Raw genomic sequence first — 5,954 nt, forward strand, 5'->3', positions numbered from 1 at the left:
TTGCCTGTTAGACCTGGAAAAAGTTAGCATTTCCAACACACTGAACTACAGTTCTGAGCTGGACTGACTGCTGTACAATCACGTGGGTAACTTTATAAAGAAGCTGGCTTTCCTGCATACCCTTAGAGGTATTCAGTCTAAGTTCGCTTGGTAATAATTGGATTGGACTATTTCAGCCAATGACTAGTTTTTCCCAATACCTTACGTTTGCAGTGGAGATCATTAAAACCCAATAAGAAGTGATTTGACCAAATTTCTTCATGGATGAGGGGAAGAAATGAAAGGTGGCTGGAAATAAACCTTGAGTGAATGTGAGCGTTGGGTGGATGCTATATTCTGTGGTCTGCACTTTTGGTTTCTTTAACTCTTTACTATGACCATGGGAGAGAATCATTTGCTTCTTTATTTACGGTGTAGAGAACTCAGGGTTAGAGATGTAACTGATTTGCACAGGTCATCCAGCTAGAAAGATGGAGATGGCCCATGGATCTGAATATTACTTTGATACTTCCTAGTTAGGATCTTGTTGGAATTTGCTCATTTTCAGATACATTATCTACTGAAACTGAATACATTATTATATTGACATGCAAACTTTCGATTTCTGAGCCTGAGTTTTGTTCTGTTTAGAACCTGTGCTAGCTGTTTGACTCCATGTTTCAGACTTTCAGTTGACATCACTACCTCAACCTCCTGCAATGAAATTCACTTGAAAATATATCAATAAATATTTATTGAGAAAATACTATGTGCAGAATGCAATATTAGGAAATTAGAGGTGAGCATGAAGGACAAATTTTGTGTTTTTATAGAGACTGTAATCTTGAGGGAGCTAAGAGAAAGAAAATATGCAAATACAATGTGGTAAGAGATATGCCAGAGGAAGTAGAAGTTACTTTGAGAATACATAGCAGGAAAACCTAATTCAGACTCAGGGCCAAAGGAAGACTTCCCACAGGTGACAGCTAGAAGATGAACAGAAATTAGTTACATGGAAGACGATATGACTCTTTCATGGAGGCCAAGGGGAAATATTTCAAGAGAAACAGCATTGGTGAATTCCAGGAGTCTACATATTGTGTGAAGAGTTTGGATTTGACCAGTTTAAAAATAAAAAACTGAAAGAAACATTATTTCTGGAAAGAAAAGAGAGAAGCAAGATGTTAGAGGTAGGACCCTCCAGATGGAAAAAAGCCACAAAAACCCCATTAAAGGCTTTGGATTTTATCCTAAAGCATTGCAAAGCCACTGAAGTTTCCCAATTCTATAAAAATGATCTGTGGATTAAAACCAAGGAGTAATACAAACAGTTTTACAGTTTGGAGGATATTTTGATGGCTGGGTCAGTGATGGATAGAGGTGGATTGAGCTTGGAGGCAGAGGAGCCAGTTAGGAGGCTATTTCACTTGGAGACCAAAGGTGTGTTATTCATCCTTGTAGTTTCAGCACCTACCTCTCTGCCAAGTACACAATTATGTATTAAGTAAATATTGTTTGAATTGATGTGGAAATAAATGTTCATTGGGAAAAAATCCCTAAATGTTTCTTACTCTTTTTGGCATCTTATCTTTGTCCAAACCTTTCTCATTTCCAAGGTATGCTTATGTTTTTCTTTTGTGCTTATTTGAATAAATACTAACTATGCTTCCAAGTTCAATTTAAGATTAGCTTCTTCTTAGAGATTTCCTTGAATATTGCCAATTTCATTGATTTCCTACCCCCCATCAATTATAAGACTTGCAATGTGTTTAAAGTTTTGTGACATTATACAATGCATGCTGTTGTTCCATGTGGATGAATCTTCAGCTACTTAATTTAGCTTAACTTTTCTTTATATATATTTCATCAATCTCTCTCTTTTTCTTTCTCCTTTAAATCTAGGAGGCTTGGACAAACTAACCTCTTTCACATATAGTTGTGCAAGCATACAGTTGCTTCTGAAAAAGAAATATATGTAATTTACCTTAAAATACTCAGACCATTTAACTCATAGATACCTCTAGCAGGAATCTGTGCTAAATAAACATAAATGATGATAAAAATATGAGGCCAGATATGTTTATCATTGCTTTCTGCAATTTTAAGAAATTAGAGGCAACCTAAACATGGGAGGAGGTTAAATATATTATGTCATATTCATGTGTGAATTGTGTATAAATATGACTTTGGGAAAAATTACTTAAGGAATGCAAATTGGAAAGCTGAAGTTATAAATCAGTAGTATTGATTTTTATATTAATTGTTCAAAGTGGTAATATAGTTAAACTATCAGAATAAATACACTGCAAAAACACAACTATTTTCTGTTCTGTCCTATTGTAAACTCCGTGAGTTGGAGAAGAGGACTATCATTCACCATTCAGAGTTTGCCACACACACTTTTTTGGCAGCCAATACAGAAGAAGAAATCAACCAAGCAGAGCCCTTTGCAAGGTGGATGACTTTCTTTTCCTCCCCACCTTGCAAGCTAGCCTTTGGAAAGTTTCCATCCTCACATTCGCATGCCCCAAACCTGGAAACGCCCTGTCCAAGCCAGGATGCTCACTTCTGACTTGCCTCTTGTGTATGTTCTGAGAGGTGGAACAATTACAGGCTGTGCCTACAGCTTTGGATGACACAGTATCTCCTACTGAGAGTATCTCCTGAGAGTATCTCCAGGGCACACACCTTCCACACAGTCTGTCTTTTCCATCCCAGCGATTGCTTATGCTCTAAAAGCAATTATAGCAGGTTAGAGCCACATCCTCTCTTCCTCTCTGGAGAATTGTATTTAACCTGGTTCTTGTCCTGTTTAACTGCATTGGGCCATTCCCATAAAGCGTTATCCGGTGATAGCTTGGCCTATATTGGTGGGAAACAAATGCTGGGAGAGTTATTATCACAGTCCTTGAAAGTCTAGGATGAAATACCCTGAAATGCAAAGTATATTATGATTGTCCCTTGAGTGAGAAAAGAACTCTCTAATGCAATATAGCAGCAGCAACAGCCAGACACAGGAACCTCTGTCAGGAGCCTAGTCCTTCATCTCCATAGAAGATGATGACCCATTCCCAACAGGCTTCTCTCAACAAGCAGAAATGTTTGCGGTTGTATTTCACATCTGCAAAATCCTTTAGATCACAAGTATTTATTCTGCCTGGCCAAACAGCATATGAGAACTGTACTGTGGACTGCTTTTTACCACCTATGTATGGGTTACCTCTTTAAATCTCACAACAACCCTGTGAGGTAGACACAATCTTGATCGTCACCTTATTTTGCAGTTGAAGAACTGCATGCTAAGGTCTCATAGGTAGTAATTAAAGAGCAAGGATTCCCAATCTGGCAACCGGACCTAGACATCTCTACTAACCACTGTACTGTACTAAATTAACACATATAAAATGCTTAAAGCAACACCGAGTATGCTATTATTATAAAATAAGTATAAGTCACTATCAGCTCCTTTTAGGAATTCTGGGCATTTATCAATTGTATGCTTCAACTAATATGCTCAGAGAAGTGATTCTGTTCTCACGGGGGAATTGAAAAACAATCTCATCAGTCCACAAATGGCTGCTTGTTAAGCACTTTTGGGCTGGACACCTGGGGAGTACATAACAGAAGAAAGTTGAAGTTGACATAATCTTGGACTTCACAGAGAAGAAAAGTGTGAGATATATCAGGGTGTGGTCACCATCCCAACTTCAACTTTTAGTAGACCTTTAAAAGCTCTTTTTTTTTTTTTTTCTTGAGTTGGGATTTTATAGGTAGGAAAGTAAGAAGGGACAGCAGTGAATGAAAAATATCTCAAGTAGCCTTTGAGATACTTTGTCTTCTCCTCTTACCCACACATAATTAATTTTGAGTTTGTATATGTTTACATTTTTATGAGATTACTTTCTTCAACAGACTCTGACTAACTAAATTCCATCTGGAATAAATACTTTAAGTTTGGGAGAGAAGCACATAGTAGAATATTCTTTCTACCCTGATCTACACTAGGGGATATTCATGTTGAAGACTTTATAGTTTATATGAAACACAGGTGTCTACATTCATAAAAAACTTAACAATGTGGACTAGGCTATTGATATAAATGCCGTAAGTATGAGTAATTATAAATGTTCTTGGAGTTTTCTGGACTGGCTACTTAATGTGGCACAGATATAAATTCATTGGAAAGCACTTTTCTTGAGCAGAAGCAGTGAATTCAGAGTAGATAATAAAATATTTTCATTAATCACCTTGAAAAATATTTTAGCTTGTTTTTGAAGAAAAAGTAATTCTTAGGAAAGATCACAATGACTCAGCAAAATCTTACAGTCTCAGTGACTTAGAATAACAAATGTTTGTTTGTCATTCATTCTATCATTGGTGGTTCTCCATAGTTTCATATTTAATCTGGGACCAAGGCTGATGGTGGAACCACTCATTGGAGTCTTGCCAGGCACAACGAGAGGGCAGATTTTCAAACCTTCTAAAACTGGCAACTGATGCTTTACTCTGTAAGTGACCCATGTCAGTTACACTCAAAAGTCATTGGCCTCAACCACAGGCTTGATCCTAGGAAGTGCAATTCTTTCTTATACTAAAAGGGTAGAAAAGTAGAAATAGGTGGTGAATCAGAGAACTATTAACAATCACAGATGGATAATGTTTCAGTAAAAAGTGATGACAGGAAAAGGTGGAAGTACCTAAGATTTTTTGAGAGAGTCAACGAGAAAACTGAATTTGAAGAGAAATAAAATGTGCTGTATTTGCAAAGGTGTATGGGGCTAGATTGAGAAAGTCTTAAATATCAGGCTGAGGAATTTTACCTTTTACACTCAAGCCATTGGTTTTCAAAATTGTTTTTCCAGTGTAGAAGATTTTAAAGCAAACTTTTATAGATCTCAATATGCACGTAAGGGTAAAAAGATCACTTCTCATGGAAGAGGGCATGAGAGCCCTGAAAGCTCCACTGGGCTCCCAGTGCCTTCTCATGGGACTGCAAAGCAGTTTAAAAAAACCACCTCTCTCTGATCTTAAAACACTGTCCAGTGCATTTTAAAACTGCAGAAATGGGAAATCCTCAATGGAAAGTATAGATTGCAACTAGAGATTAATTAAAAAGATAGATTACAGTGAAGGAAAGATTCAGAATAGAAAGTTCAATAAAAAGCTGCAAAATAGTAAGATGCCTAAATCTTACAAAGATTGTTGTGTTGACAAAGATGTATGTGTCTCAAAGAATGACACACCTGTGATTGATTGGATTTCAGGTTCATAGAAAGGGCAGAGTCAAAGAAGACAACATATTTGAGGCTTGTGAACTTGGGAAATGATAGAATGACGAATGTTAATATCAAGACCAACAGGAAGAGTTTTATTGATTTGCCCAGCAAGTATTCATTCAGTAGCTACTTTACGATACAGTATGAAATGCTTTGGAGAAAATATAAATTTAATATTAAATATATTAGCTTAAGGTGGCAGCAGATTATCTTCAGGCATTTATCCTTAAATGTCTAATGCTTAGTTTTAAATACAACACTGGCACTAAAGAGAACCCAGGGTCGAAGCTGTGGCTTGGGAGACATTAACAAACAAATGAAGTGCTGTTAATTGGATGGATAATTATAAGCATAGGCTCATATACTTCTGAATCAAAAAAGAGACTCAAAACATGGGGCAAAATTCATCTTTAGTGTCACTAAAGCAGATGCTAATCTCTATGAAATTTAGTATTAATAATGACAATAAGGAAGAATTCTCAAGCCTAAAAACTCACAAACTAATGTATAATGAAGAACTTAATTTTTCCTCTGGTGGCTTGGATGGCAAGTTCATCCTTATGGTCTTGCATAAGTAATTTAGAATTCAAATGACTTAATTTTCCTTCCTTTTTGAGGCACAAAACAGTTGCTGACACTGGAGTAATGGGTCCTAGTTTGAAGCTTTGAAGCAAAAGGGTTCATCTTATAATATATAGT

The sequence above is a fragment of the Heterocephalus glaber genome, unplaced genomic scaffold (genome assembly GCF_053883595.1).
Source record: "Heterocephalus glaber isolate CG9 unplaced genomic scaffold, H.glaber_assembly_v1.0 deba00000331, whole genome shotgun sequence".
Classification (NCBI taxonomy): domain Eukaryota; kingdom Metazoa; phylum Chordata; class Mammalia; order Rodentia; family Bathyergidae; genus Heterocephalus; species Heterocephalus glaber.